This window comes from Silene latifolia, chromosome Y, assembly GCF_048544455.1.
Source record: "Silene latifolia isolate original U9 population chromosome Y, ASM4854445v1, whole genome shotgun sequence".
Classification (NCBI taxonomy): domain Eukaryota; kingdom Viridiplantae; phylum Streptophyta; class Magnoliopsida; order Caryophyllales; family Caryophyllaceae; genus Silene; species Silene latifolia.
In genome coordinates, this window is record NC_133538.1 from 210,733,404 (window position 1) to 210,749,810 (window position 16,407).

Sequence of the window (16,407 nt, forward strand, 5' to 3'; positions counted from 1 at the left end):
TGGCTCTGCACGACGTTTTGGCTTATGCACGCCGTTTGTGCACATCTAAGTTTGAGCTTCTTCTACTCATCCTCAATTTTGCACATCTGAGTACGGATTTGGCTAACTCATCCTCAATGTTATTGTATTTAAGTTTAATACACTAGATTCTTAAATTAACTAGGCTATATGAGATTCGAACTCATACCTTTGTGCAAATCGTGTGCAAGATTTGCACATGCTCTCCCATTTGAGCTAATAGTCGTTAAGATATATGAGTACATAACAAAGATCAAATAAGGGGAACCTTAAGCTAATAGCCTTTAGATATGCAACAATGAAAAGTCTTTGCCAAGCTTAACATCCCGGTTTAAGGAGTTTCTTACAAGAATGATGAAAACACCGCCACTTTTATAGTATGCAAGAAGTTAAGTGTCCATGATAGCAAAACATTTCTGGTAGAGACAGTATGTAATCTGGTAAATGGCAGAAAGTGTCCAATTTTGCAGAGCTGGTAATAAAATGGCTTCCAGGACTTGACCGTATACACAGTGGAGTAGAGATAGTATGTATTCTAAACCAGTTTGGTAGGAAGAAGCTGAAAATGGTGAAATGAATATAATTGGAGAGTAGTAGCTAAAAATGAGACACGTATAAAAGTATAAAAGACTCAAGTTGAGTGGATTTCACTTATTCGCTACAAGTATCCATTAAAACTAAGATGATATCATGACTTGCAAATCAAGCAAATGCTTCTGACAATCACCAGGAACCACAAAATCATAAAACTAACTAAAGAATGCAATGACTGAGACATGAACTCAAGGACAATCATCTTTTCTTATTTTGTGAATCTGATACATTGTTTTGTGAATCTTAGAGCTTGTTTTGTGAAACTAGAACGTAAAATTGTGAAACTTGGTCATAAGTGGTTGAAATCACCTATATTCCTCTTTTCTTATTTTGTGAATCTTAGACCTTGTTTTGTGAATCTTAGAGCTTATATTGTGAAACTAAAAGGTAATATTGTGAAACGTGGTCATAAATGGTTGAAATTATCTATTTTGCTCTTGTTCTTATTTTGTAAAGCCTAGACCTTGTTTTGTGAATCTTAGAGCTTATATTGTGAAACTAAAAGACAATATTGTGAAACGTGGTCATAAATGGTTGAAATTATCTATTTTGCTCTTGTTCTTATTTTGTGAAGCCTAGACCTTGTTTTGTGAATCCTAAGGCTTGTTTTGTGAAATTAGAAGGTAATATTGTGAAACTTGGTCAGAATTGGTTGAAATCACCTATTTTGATCTTGTTCTTATTTTGTGAATCCTAGAGCATGTTTTGTGAATCGTAGACCTTGTCTTGTGAATCTTAGAGCTTATATTGTGAAACTAAAAGGTAATATTGTGAAACGTGGTCATAAATGGTTGAAATTATCTATTTTGCTCTTGTTCTTATTTTGTGAAGCCTAGACCTTGTTTTGTGAATCTTAGAGCTTATATTGTGAAACTAAAAGATAATATTGTGAAACGTGGTCATAAATGGTTGAAATTATCTATTTTGCTCTTGTTCTTATTTTGTGAAGCCTAGACCTTGTTTTGTGAATCCTACGGGTGGTTTTGTGAAATTAGAAGGTAATATTGTGAAACTTGGTCATAAATTGGTTGAAATCACCTATTTTGCTCTTGTTCTTATTTTGTGAATCCTATATTTATATTTGTTCATCTATATGAGACTCGAACTCACATCTTGCGCTATAGCACAATGCTCTACCTTTTGAGCTAATAGATGATATTAGTCAAAAAATTATTTATGTATTAACAAATAACAAACCTATTTATATTGTTCTCATTTGATTTTCGTCATGCACAAATGTAGACTACCACCGTAGCCAATATCTTCAAATATATGGAACTGTGTACAATAATATATCTGTCAAAGTTCACGCCATTTTACCAGTGTCCAAATAGTGATGTAAATAGGATAGAAGGAGTAATCTAGATAATAAAGAAAAATTGAAACCTTTGTCGATGTAATTATGACAGGGACTGCGGAAGTGTCGTCGACCTGTAGAAATTCGTCATCACGGACATCGATTTCTGATGCCTTTCTTGCTGATCTCACTTGAAGAACTTGCATCAGCAATGACCTGAGCTCTCGTGGTACTCCTGTATCGCTAAAAGCAGCCTGCACAAACACAGGGGTTCAGTCCATTAGGCAGAAGCTCCATTACTCTCTAACACCTCAATAGATGTAACGATAGTGTTGGGATTGGTATCACAGTGACAACTGCGATGGATTTGATTCAATATACTTTGTATACTACTTCAAGTTCCTTTTTTACCTGTGCAGCTAAATAGCCAGAACATGAATTCTCCAAATGAGGAAAATTCAGACTGGCAAAAAAAGAATTAGTCATCAACTTGAAGCAAATCAATATAAAATCTTTGTAGGAGTGGGATACGAGGATAGCAGTTTAACAAGCCCTATTCTATAAATTATAGCACTCAACAAGCCCTCATAAAGATCAATCTCTAAACTAAATTACCTCCTTTGCCGAAAGATCTATAGCCAGAAGTCCCTGTAGAACTGGTCGCCGTCGGCCATTCTCTACTTAGTGAGTATATCGAGCAGCAACATGTGCCCGAGGATGAAACACTGATGGACCTGCAGTGAAAATCGAACAAGGCTTCTGAATAACATTTAGTCATACAGAAGAATAAACCACAAGTAGAGTGATACCCGTCGTTGTGAGTACCAAAAATAAGATTTATAATTTCCTATTAAGACTAACCTAGGCTAGTGGTAACATGGTCGAACCACAAGGAGGCAGACGTAATTTCTAGCTGTCTAATAAAAGTCTAAGGTAACAATTGTGGGGGTTGAATTGATTTGGTCTATAGCTAAGAGTAAATAAGACAATAAACTAAAAAGACGGATTAAGCAGATAAAGAAGGGGTACTAGGATGGTCGGTTCGTTATAGTTTCGGCAAAGATACTAAACAGTCTAAATCAAACACATGTGAGGCGGGAAATAAAGAGGTCCTCTCGGTCCACTCTTAACAAATAGCATCTTTCGATCTCGCTATAAGTCCCTAATATCACTAATACTAACTTTCGTCTTGAAAAGTGACTAACGGTCTAAACTTTACCTATCTTTCGATCTCAGCATAGTTTAGTCATTTTAATTAGTGATCCAACAACTGTCCCTATCTCCCGATCTAATGGGTCAGTCATATCCTAAACATTCAACTAGTCGTGTGCACTCGATTCGTCGAACAAAGAATTAAAACAATTAAAACGAAAGTAAAACCCCACGAGGTCAGTCGATCGACCAAGTATGTCAGTCGATCGATTGACACGCGATTCAGTCCGTGTTCATTCTATTGCCGCCTAAACTACAATCCCCCTACATCCTAGTACAATTAAATTAGCTACTCATGCTGAGGGTGATAACAACAATAAAACTAATGAAATAAACAAAAGAATTCATACTTAAAACGATAAAATAAACAATTAACAAAAGATGGCAATTCGGCTTGGGAACTGATCTAGCAATTCGACAACTATGAACGAAAGTGAAATAACAGAATAAAACCAGAAAGTACCGTATGAATTGCGAAGGAAAAGAACAAGCCGAATGACAAAGCAAATTGTATTCAATACCGAAACACAGCAGAGGAGAGGTCGTAAATAGGTACAGTAGTGTCTTTGGTCGATCGACTAAGGACAGCAGTTGATCGACCAATGTGTCAGGAATAGTAGCTCCTGGAAAGTGCAACTCAGACGATCGACCAATGTAGCCAGTTGATCGACTGAAAGTACTGCTGTACTCCTTATTTCTTCGTATTTGCTCAATAGCTTGAGCTAATGAGGTCTAAAAGCCTGCAAGTGCACAATAATACGCGCCCAAAATTGCGCAAAACCCAAAATAAAGTCTCAAACGTATAAAATCTTAAGCAAGCAAAATAAAATGCGAAATTTTCGCGCACACAAAAACAATAAAGAGTGTCTAACAAAAGCAAATAAAATGGAGTCTATAAAGAGCTCGATCAACTAATAGTTGATCAAGAATGACCACGGTATGGCCCACTTCGTCGGCTTCTGGCTACTAGAGGTAGCCTCAACGGTGCTTATTTGAGCAGCTGCACCCTTCTTAGCTTCCACGTCCGTATGGCTCAACGGATCAACACTCTCATCATCTCCCCAGTCAAGGATCTCTTCGGGCTTATCAGAATCCAAATCAGACTCTCTGGCTTTGACCGGCTCATCATCAATAACTTCATCAATTCCATAGCTCAGGCAACCAAGACTTCCTCTTTGAATGATCGGCTTCTTTACAGTTGGAGCAACTTGCAGCACTTCCTTCCCCAAACCAGCTCCTGCAACATCTAAAACAACAGATTCTTCCTCCTTTTTGCTCCCAGTTTGGGGCGGAAGGGTTAACACAGAAGTAGTAATAGAGACAGGCAATTCAGGAAGCACAAAGTGCGATTTCTTTTCAGAAACCGTATTACAAGTCACAGGCCACATGGGGTCCTTTTTCTTAGCAGGTTGGGCAAAGACAATAGAATGCTTTCCCACTTTGAAAGTCAAGGTTCCTAGACCGACATCTATGACTCGCACCAAAGCAGTGTGCGTAAAATGGCCTACCCAAAATAATGGGTATATGAGCATCCTCGGGCATGTCAAGTACAACAAAGTCGACAGAAAGAAGAACTTCCCTATTTGAACAGGGGATGTCCTCTAAGACTCCTATTATTTGGACCTGCAGATCGGTCAGCCATCTGAACCGTCATATCTGTCACTGCGAACCTAGTTAATTTGAGCTTCCTAGCTAGACTCAAAGGCATGACGCTTATACTAGCTTCTAAGTCACATAATGCCTTCTCAATAGAGAAGGTACCTATATTGCAAGGAACAGAAAAGCTACCCGGTCCTCTAGCTTATGGGGTGCGGCAGAGACAAGTAAGAGCATGACTCTTTGGTTAATGCGACAAAGATGAACATGTTCAAGCGACTTTTTCTTAGACAGAGTTGTTTCATGAATTTAGTGTATGGGGCACTTGATTGACTAACTCACGGAAGGGTACCTGTACATTCAAGCTACGAATAACTTTTTCAAACTTACTGAAAGATACATGTTCCTTTGTTGGCACTAGTCTCTCCGGATATGGGGATGTAAGAAGTACCTTAGCCCTCTCCTCTAAGTTGCGATGCCGCATCCGTGGACTTAGGCCGGAAGTCCACCGCTTTCTCCTTGTTAAAGCTCGAATTCTCCTCGACCATCTCAAATGTGATCCATTAACCGTCATCGGATCGAACTTCGGAATTGGGATGGACCCATCAAGCACTGGGTCCGCCCTAACACTTTCGGAGTTGTCGTGCCCCGAAACAAATGGTCCCTCAAGTTATCGGGCATCGGAGGACGAACAATCTCGCTATCAGCAGTAATCTTGGTCGATCGACCACTTTCCTCAGTCGATCAATCAAGGTGCACAGTTCCAGAAGCTGCTGTAACCTGCATATCAGTCGATCGATCGGGTGTATCAGTCGATCGACTGATATACCTGGTAGACCCCTTTTTCTTTGAATTTTTCGTTTCAGCTTTCTTTTGACTCGGATCTGCCTCATTCTTTTCAACAGCATTCTCGACCATGGCAGGCCCCTCCAGGGTGGACCCACTCCTCAATGTAATGGCGTTCAAGGTCTCCTTTTGGTCGGTTTGAGTCGGTAAGTGTCCTGGAGCTCGAGAGGTACTCTTACTAGCCAATTGAGCAATTTGGCTCTCTAGTAGCTTCATCCCGGCCTCTCTTGCTTGGGACTCCTTCATCAACAAGTTCTTAAACTCAGCAAAATCAGAACTATGGGATTCTTGTTGCTGCTGCGGCACATAAGGAGGTTTTTGATATTGTTGTTGCTTTTGATGAGGGGGCACATAGGGTTGCTGCTGCGGAGGTGGAGTTGGATTTAGGACATTCTGGCTACTCCACCTCAGGTTGGGATGAACATTAGGCTCATAGTAGGTGTTTGTCTGCCTATAATGTTGAAAGGCAGCACAAGACTCAAAGGGACTAGGGCAATTCTTCGAAACGTGTCCCTCCGCTCCACACCTTTCACGCACGAAAGGACCATCCGACACAAAGATTTACTTGATACATACCCCCTTTGAAGCTTCTCCTAATTCATATTTGTCAAATCTCGCAGTGAGAGCTTCAAGTGCAGCTACAGAGGAAGATTCAAAGCAGCTCTCCTATGGTTCCCTCCGGAATTCCCTATACTCACCTTGTGGGTGGCTAGATCGTCGATGATCTTCCACCCCTTGGTCTCTCCCAAGTTCTCAAGAATCGGCCATTGGTCGCAAAGATCCAAAATAGCCCTCTGATCGTCATACAGCCCATTATAGAAATGATTGCACAAGCTCCATTTTTCGAAACCATGGTGCGGTATGGTTCGCACCAGCTTCTTAAATCGGACCCATGCCTCGTGGAAATTCTCATCCGGCCCTTGTATGAAACTCGTGATTTGGGCTCTAATAGCAATCGTCTTTGAAGCAGAAAACTACTTCTTGTAGAATGCCAATGCCAAGGAATTCCAGTCGGTGATCCCATAAGCGGCTCGGTCCAGATCTCTATACCACTCCCTTGCAGCATCACGAAGGGAGAAGATAAACATGGTCTCCTTGATCTGGTCTTGGGTCACACCGGTTGGTGGGGGTATGGAACAGCAGTAGTCAATAAACGTCTCCATATGCTTAGCTGCATCTTCATTTCCAGCTCCCCCGAACTGGTTTCTCTCCACCATATTAATGTATGAAGGCTTTGGTTCGAACTTCCTGGCATCTCCTGGTAATTCGAACCCCTTATATAAGTTTGTAGCTGTCGGCTCAGAATGGCTAGTTATACTCGCTTCCTCAGCCATGACTGGAATTTCTGGAGAAGTGACTGTCTCGGCTGAAGAGGTGGAAACGGGTGAAGACTGTGGGTCTTCCTCGAACAGCTCGTTCTCGTGATAGCTTGACAGAGTACTCAGCTCTTCCTCTGTCGGTAATACCCTTTGTGATCGTCTCAACTCGCGCAGAGATTTCTCTATCTCAGGATCGAATGGTACTAGTTCACCACCCTGTGACCTACGCATAAGAAGAAACTACAAAAAGAATATAAGAAAAGTTTAAGGAACAGAAGTCCCTTAAACTAAGAAAGACTAAAAATAAAACAACTAAAAATTAGAACTATTGCCTCCCCGGCAACGGCGCCAAAATTTGATACCCGTCGTTGTGAGTACCAAAAATAAGATTTATAATTTCCTATTAAGACTAACCTAGGCTAGTGGTAACAGGGTCGAACCACAAGGAGGCAGACGTAATTTCTAGCTGTCTAATAAAAGTCTAAGGTAACAATTGTGGGGGTTGAATTGATTTGGTCTATAGCTAAGAGTAAATAAGACAATAAACTAAAAAGACGGATTAAGCAGATAAAGAAGGGGTACTAGGATGGTCGGTTCGTTATAGTTTCGGCGGCAGCATACTAAACAGGTCTAAATGAAACACATGTGAGGTGGGAAATAAAGAGGTCCTCTCGGTCCACTCTTAACAAATAGCATCTTTCGATCTCGCTATAAGTCCCTAATATCACTAATACTAACTTTCGTCCTGAAAAGTGACTAACGGTCTAAACTTTACCTATCTTTTGATCTCAGCATAGTTTAGTCATTTTAATTAGTGATCCAACAACTGTCCCTATCTCTCGATCTAATGGGTCAGTCATATCCTAAATATTCAACTAGTCGTGTGCACTCGATTCGTCGAACAAAGAATTAAAACAATTAAAACGAAAGTAAAACCCCACGAGGTCAGTCGATCGACCAAGTATGTCAGTCGATCGACTGACACGCGATTCAGTCCGTGTTCATTCTATTGCGGCCTAAACTACAATCCCCCTACATCCTAGCACAATTAAATTAGCTACTCATGCTAAGGGTGATAACAACAATAAAACTAATGAAATAAACAAAAGAATTCATACTTAAAACGATAAAATAAACAATTAACAAAAGATGGCAATTCGGCTTGGGAACTGATCTAGCAATTCGACAACTATGAACGAAAGTGAAATAATGTAATAAAACCGTAAAGTACCGTATGAATTGCGAAGGAAAAGAACAAGCCGAATGACAAAGCAAATTGTATTCAATACCGAAAGAAATCTCGAACCCTAATTATTTCTAAAGAACTGTATGTAAAGCTTAATGTAAAAACTCGATGATTAATCTGATGTTCTAGGTTACGTTATATAGGAAATATACGTAACACTTATTATCAAAACCTAAACACAATGGGCTTGCGTTTCCTCGATCTTTTATTTTGCGTCGGACGTTGTTGATCGATCGACCATAAGCATCGATCGATCGACCAACTTGCGCTGACAGAGCTGTTGTATGTCGTGCTCCGGTCGATCGACCATGTAGGTCAGTCGATCGACCAAGGGTGCTGTACAGAATTGCATTCTGTCGATTCCTGCAGCGTGCACCGATCTTAAAACAGCTGCCATTTCTTCGTTACTTGGTCAAATCAGGCATTCTACGCGGCGTTGGAAAGCTAAGAGGATAAGATTTCACGTCCAATTGGAATCACTCGATTATTAGCTCTAGAACTCGAGATATTGCCATCTGAAGCAGGCTGCAATAATGTGAAGTGCTTCTTCGCTTGTTAAACTCGTACGCACCCATGCTTTTGCTATCTTTAGGCCTTGAAACGCGCACCAAGCTCATTCCTTGTGTAAGTACTTCATGTCAAATGCAATGCAAGGTACTCGGGGACGGATTTAGCTCAATTTCCGCTGGATTCTTCACATTTCTGCAATAAAGCATAAAAACACGAAAGTAGACGGAAATAGGGGAAAATGTAGCATAAACTACATAAATGATCTCTGAAATGCGTGTAAAAGAGGATGTAAAAAATCATATAAAAGACACGCATCATAGAGACTGAGAGTAGACAATGTCATATGCAATATGTTGAAGGCTTATTGCCTAATAGCCGTTACCCGAGCCTTCAAGAGAGTCATTGGCTCAATTTGGATAAGATTAATCGGAGAAGACGGAAGGAAAAGTACAGATAAATTGTAGGAGTGACGATAATTGCTTTATTAACCATTGGTTTTCCATCAAATCCTTGGCGAAGAAGAGTGTAAAGCAAAGTGATTGACTGAAGTGTCTTTCCCAAACTGCAAAAGGGTTCATTCAACAAATAAAACGAATTTAATAGACTGAAATAAGAAGTTCATTACCTTGGTAAAAGTAAGATGCGTACCCCATATCATCTGCCAAAATGCATCCATGAATACCAGTGACTTTAATCCGAGACGCATTCAAACATGAATTGCACACCCTCTCTGTCCAAATGAATAACAAAGGTTCAACATGCTGCTCCTTACAAAACATTAAAAAAAATAGTAACAAAAAATGAAAAATCTCTCTCGTATTCTCTCTCACCTATTCAAACTGCAATTGTGTTAGCAAACTTCTAAAAATATTCACGTGATGGAACGTGATAAACAATGCTAACTCGTAATAAACTATCATTTAGTATATGCTGACTAAGATAGCTTATGGCTACCATAAAATGTTATAGGTTTGAATGTATACCTTTGATGTGGTCGAAGGAAACGAACAAGCACGTCATCAACCATTATCAGCGCCAGGCAAGAAGATGCAGCGCCTTGCAACAACTCATCAGATTGCCATAAAATCAACGGCTCAATACCAGTTGGTAATGGTACATTTTCCTTGGGCTGATCTTTCCCGTCCACTGTAGAGAGCTCCAAAGTATTCATTTCTGGAACCTTAACCACAAACGGACTTGCTGAGCCCCATGGGACAAACCTCTTCCGAGCCAAAAGCCGTGCTTGGAGTTGCTCCACAGTGCTAGTGCTGAAGTCTTTTGCAAATGGTGGTTTGAATGGTTTTGTTGCCACTGCTGCCCCTTCTGATACTGAAAGAACCCGTGAAAGCAATGACTGTCGTCTCACAACAAGGTCTCCTCTGCGAACACAGAGTCAATAATCAAATTAATTGTTGTAAGGCAAAAAACATAGTAAGACCGTCCTTCTAAGACAAGGATTTAATGTTAAGGGGTGGCTTTTAAAGTGAACTCGTCCCAAATCCTGAAAGTCTCTCCATGTGCTACTATAAGACGAACTTGTACAAAACTTGTTTTCTAACTCTTTGTTTGGATGTAAAATAGAGGAAAAGAGAGGGAAATGGAACAATCTCATTTACCTTCCAAACCTTTATTTCCTATATTGGAAGGAATTTAATTTGTTGCATAGGAGGGAAACAGGAAGATCCATTTACATTCCCTTCCAACTCAAATTTGCTAACAAAACAAAGGAAATTATTCTCGTCCCTTTCCCTTCAAACTCCCCATCCAAACAAAGGGCAACAATATCAACTTAGAATAGCTGCTAGCAAAATGCTCTTTTTATAACCGCTTAATATATTAAAGTTCCATCTCAATAATTTTGCGATCTTTGTTCATACAAGCAACAAATATCAAGGAACACAACAAGACCCCTTACGCTTGCTTTTGAAAGAAGACTAACAAGCTAGCTTATTCCTCGTTAGTCGCCTTCATCACAAACCTCACTTAAATAGATGGATACAGTATAAGTTAAGAATAGCTCAGAAACACTCTCAAAAATACAGTATCTCTCCAAACAAGGCAAACAACTTGACGACTAACGGGACTGAATCAAGCTCCTCAATGTATTAAACATTCTTAATTAAACCCTAGAGTTTGATTTCCACCTAAAATGCCAAAAATCCTCAATTTTCCCTAATACCAAACACAAATCAGTAAAGACCTCTTCGCAAAATGTCTCGTACTAAAAATCATATTCCTAGAGAAACATTTGCATCATCGTTCATTTCCCAAGCTTCCAAATCAAATTCAAATAATTGCTAATCACTAGCGCAAAACCTAATTAAACCAAACAATTACCTAGAAATCAATCATAATCAGCCTCTAACATCTAAATTACAGCTAATAATTGGTTAATTGTTAGATACACCGAAAGTTCACAATGTTAGGTTAGAATGAATCAATCATTTTTATCTCAAAACCCTAGAAACGGTGAAAAATCGACGAAACTAGAGAATAATCAAACATTACCTTCTAATTTCACCAATTAAACTCAAAGTTTCACTAAAACAGGTCCAAGTTTCACAAAATAAACGGTAGGATTCACGAATTAAGAATTTAAAACATTAAGGTGTAGGATTCACAAATTAAGCTCTAGGATTCACAATTTAATAAGTAATGAAACTAGTTGAGCTTGAATGTAACGAATGAAATAGGGCGATTGATTGGTGATTTAAGCTTCATATATCTGTTCGTGTCATTGACATTAAGAAAGCAAATCTTGATTACTTGAAGCATAACCAAGTTAAATTTTCTTGAAAAAGAACATGAGCATCGACAGAGTTCGTAACGAAAACTCACTTCACGCGAGACTAGAGTATCTACTATCTAGTACTAGTGTCAAAAAAATGTTGTTACTTGGTTGTACCTGATTTCATTCGGAAAAGATATCATTAGAATGAAAAATACGGAAGGAAAGTACAGTGATAATAGCGAAAACGAGATGAATCGGAGAACACGGGATGAAAATAACGGATGAATTGAAATGAATACTATTGAATCAAAAGTACCTAAATCGACTGTGCTTGATTATGATCAATGACGATTACAACCTGCATGAAAACAAAGTAATTAGTATTGAAAGGACTGTGATAATGGCGAAAAGGACATGAATCAGAGAAGACAAAATGAAAATTACGGATGAATTGAAACGAATAATATTGAATCAAAAGTACCTAAATCGATTGTGCTTGATTATGATTAATGACGATTACAACCTACATGAAAACAAAGTAATTAGTATTGAAAGGACTGTGATAATGGCGAAAAAGAGATGAATCAGAGAAGACGAAATGAAAATTACGGATGAATTAAAAGGAAACCTATTGAATCGAAAGTACCTAAGTTGAGGAGGATAATGGCGGTGGGAAGCTCGGAAGCTCGGCAGTAATGGCGGTCGGGAGCTCGGTAGTAATGGCGGTCGGTAGCAAAGCCTTAATATGGCGAGTGACGAGATGAAGATGATGAAGACGAGTTGAAGAGAGAGAGATAGAGGACGTAGTAAATGAACGAAGTAAATGATTGAGGGTCAGGGAAAATGTGTTGGTTAGAATTATATACGGACACGTGGCATCATCTGGTGAGTTAGATCCGACGGTTTAGAATGGGTATAGCTGCCTCACCCTAAGAAGGGTGCCTCACATGATTATATATATATATATATATATATATATATATATATATATATATATATATATATATATATATATATATATATATATATATATATAGGGTTTTTCTATCCTATGCCCACTAGGCATAGGATAATAAACCAAAAATAGAAAGTATTAAATGATATTTTCATGGGAAATTGTAATATCTCATCACTTTTAATTTTTCACAAAAATACATTTAATACTTTCCTATTTTAGCTTCTTATCCTATGCCTAGTGGGCATAGGATAGAAAAACCGATATATATATATATATATATATATATATATATATATATATATATATATATATATATAGAGGAAGGATCAAGTGAGTCCACCCCAAAGCATTGAGTCCCTAAGTCCTCTTAGGAGCCATTGAAAAGATAGGATGGAGGGTTGAGATTGAAGGGGAAAAGGGAGGGATTAATGCTAAATGAAGGGGATTGAAGCTAATTAATCACTTTCCCTCACTACCTCCACTAATCAACCACTAATTTTACTATATAACATTTATTTTCCACTCACTTCTCTCTCATCTCACATAATTATCATTCCTCTCATCTCTCTAAAAATCAAAAACATTCAATTTCTCTCAAAAATCCAACAAAAATCAAAAACCAAATAATTCAAAAAAATCAAAAAAAAAAAATTCCCCCTCATTCACTCACACACCCGCCACCACCACGACACACCACCACCCACACACCCGCTACCACCACCACGACACACCACTCACACAACCACGACACACCACTCACACACCACCACAACGATAACAACCGACCACCACCAAACGACCTTCCTACCACCATTCTCAAAACCCGACACCACCATATCTCCTCTCTTTATTTCAGATCTGGGTCGCACTCACCACGCCGCCCTCACGCCGCCATCGTGCAGCCTCCCTCCCACAACACCCGACATAACCACAACCCGACTACCCGTCAACCACAACCCCACAACCTACTCACCAAAACCCGACTACCCGACAACCACCACCAAAACAGATCTATATCACCCTCTTCCTCCTTCCTCATTTTCCGTCACCCACAACCACCACCAAAACCGACCCCGCCGCCTCCTTTTCCGTCACCCACAATCGATTTACCACCACCAAAAAACTCCCCTTTTCCGTCACCCCTTCTACTCGATTTTAAAAAAAAAAACTCGATCTGTCAATGCGGTGGTTATGGGTCTGTCTATGACGGTCGTGCTTTGTGGTTGTGGCGTCGAGGGGTCCGTCGGTGGTCATCGTCGATGGTGGTGTTAATTTCAAATTTTTTTGTGTCGTGTTTTGTGTGTGTTTTGTGTTATGTTTATTATGTTGTGTTTTGTGTGTCCGTCGTCCTTTGTTGTCGTTGTTTGTAGTCGTTTTTTTTTTTTTTTTTTTTTTCAACAATAAAGTATTATGTTTATTATCAATTGTTATTATTATTAGATTTAATGTTATATTTTTGTTAGATTTTTTTTTTCAATCTCTCTTTATTAGATCTAGTGTTGTTGATGTTGTTTTATCATGATTTTTATTCTAGATCTAATAAATATATTTATTATACTCATATTTTTTACATTTACACTCATATATCTTTACAATTACACTCGTATTTCTTTACATTTACACTCATAATTTTTACATTTACACTCGTTTTTATTTAAATTTACACTTGTATCTCCTCACATTTACACTCGTATTTCTCTTAAATTTACACTTGTATCTCCTCACATTTACACTCGTATTTCTTTAAATTTACACTCATATTTCTTAACATTTACAGTCGTATTTCTTAACATTTACACTCATATTTCTTTACATTTACAGTCGTATTTCTTAACATTTACACTCGTATTTCTTTACATTTACACTCTTAAAATTATATAAATTTGCACTCATATTTTTTGTGGATATGAGTTGGTGGGGAAGGACGATGATGGTGGCATTTTTTGGTAGTCGGACTAAAGTTTTACTCGTAAAGGACAAAGTTGACGGTGGCGTTTTTTGGTAGTCGGACTAATGTTTTACTCGTAAAGGACAAAGTTACACTTATAAAGGACCAAATTCACACTCAAAGGACAAAATTTACACTCTTAAAATGTTACATTTACACTCGTAAAACCTCACATTTACACTTGTAAAATGTTAAAATTATATAAATTTAAAATTTCCATCACAAAAAAATCAAATTTACACTCTTAAAATGTTACATTTACACTCGTAAAACCTCACATTTACAGTTGTAAAATGTTAAAATTATATAAATTCAAAATTTCCGTCACAAAAAAATCAAATTTACACTCTTAAAATGTTACATTTACACTCGTAAAACCTCACATTTACACTTGTAAAATGTTAAAATTATATAAATTCAAAATTTCCGTCACCAAAAAATCAAATTTACACTCTTAAAATGTTACATTTACACTCGTAAAACCTCACATTTACACTTGTAAAATGTTAAAATTATATAAATTCAAAATTTCCGTCACAAAAAAATCAAATTTACACTTTTAAAATGTTACATTTACACTCGTAAAACCTCACATTTACACTTGTAAAATATTAAAATTATATTTCCGTCACATTTACACTTGTAAAACTCATACAACATTACATTTACACTTCTGAAATCTAAAACTCAAAACTGATTAATTAGGGGCTAGAGAGAGAAAGAAAAATTAATTAGTGTGTAGAAATTTGATTAGTGGTAATTTTTTTTGTTATTTTCAATCTCAACCATCCATCTCAATCCAACCATCCACATTTTTTTTTTTTCTTTTTTTAATGGCCTTTAATCAAATTCATCTCAACCTTCCATTTAGTCCATCCAATGGCCCTTAGAGGGACTTAAGGACTTAAATGAGGTAAGGGACTCATTAGATCTTACCTCTATATATATATATACATATATATATATATATACATATATATATATATATATATACATATATATATATATATATATATATATATATATATATATATAGGTTTAGATGAGTCCACATTTTTGGTTGAGTCCATAAGTCCCCCTATCTATCATTGGATCATACAAAATCAATGGTTGAGATTAAAACAAAAATAACACTCACCAACATGAAATTAATGCTTTGTCTCCCATAATTACAACTCTCAATTTAGCTAATCAATTACTTTCTCTTTCTTATCAACTAATTTATTAAATTAATAAACTACCATTTACATTTCAAATATTAAAATATAGGATGTGAAAAACGAAATTTTATACCCGCGTAAAATAAAAGCGGGTTTGTAAAATACCCCGTAAATCTTCATCCGGACTCCGATTAAGGCGAAACAAAAGTCCAAATTTATTATTTTTTCGAGCCCAATGCAATGGTAATATTTTCTCATACAATTGAGTTTTATAAATTTGGAGTACTGCTAATTTTTCAGTAGTTACACCATAAAATTACACTATAAAGGATTAAAATTACACTCGTAATAAACTAAAGTTACACTCATAAAACACTGTCTTAATTGAGGTAACACTATATCCACTTGAAGTTATACCCTTTTTACTTGAAACTAAATAATTAATTACTCATTAATTAAATTACACGAAAGTTACGCTCATAAAAGAATAAAGTTACACCTGTAAAAAGCTAAAGTTACACCCATAAAAGACTAAAATTACACTCATAAATCACTAAAATTACATAAACTTATGCTAAAATGTCAAAAATTCAAAATAATTTACGTCAAAATCACTTTGTAGTATAAAATTACAGTATTAGGTATTAAAGTTACACTCGTAAAAGACTAAAGTTATACTCGTAAAACACTATATCTTAATTGAAGTTACACCATATTCACTTGAAGTTACACCCTTTTTACTTGAAACTAAATAATTAATTTACTCATTAATTAAATTACACTGAAGTTACACTCATAAAAAACTAAAGTTACACTCATAAAGAAAAAAAGTTACAGCACCAAGAATTAAAGTTATACTCGTAAAACACTAATATTACAAAAACTTGTCTTACATTTACATAAATTCAAATTAATATATTCAAAATTACACTATCAAAAAATTAAAGTTACATATGTAAAAGATTAAAGTTA

The 16,407-nt window shown here is 37.1% G+C and overlaps 1 long non-coding RNA gene across 1 annotated transcript; it reads right to left on the reverse strand.

Annotated features, from left to right (window-relative positions):
• Positions 1-11,638: 11,638 nt before the first annotated feature.
• On the reverse strand, positions 11,639-12,051 carry LOC141633386 (uncharacterized). The gene is made up of 3 exons (XR_012538162.1): positions 12,016-12,051; positions 11,851-11,892; positions 11,639-11,727 (listed from the first exon to the last, which is right to left on the reverse strand). It is a non-coding gene; the product is annotated as an uncharacterized LOC141633386 (long non-coding RNA).
• Between the last annotated feature and the right edge of the window lie 4,356 nt (positions 12,052-16,407).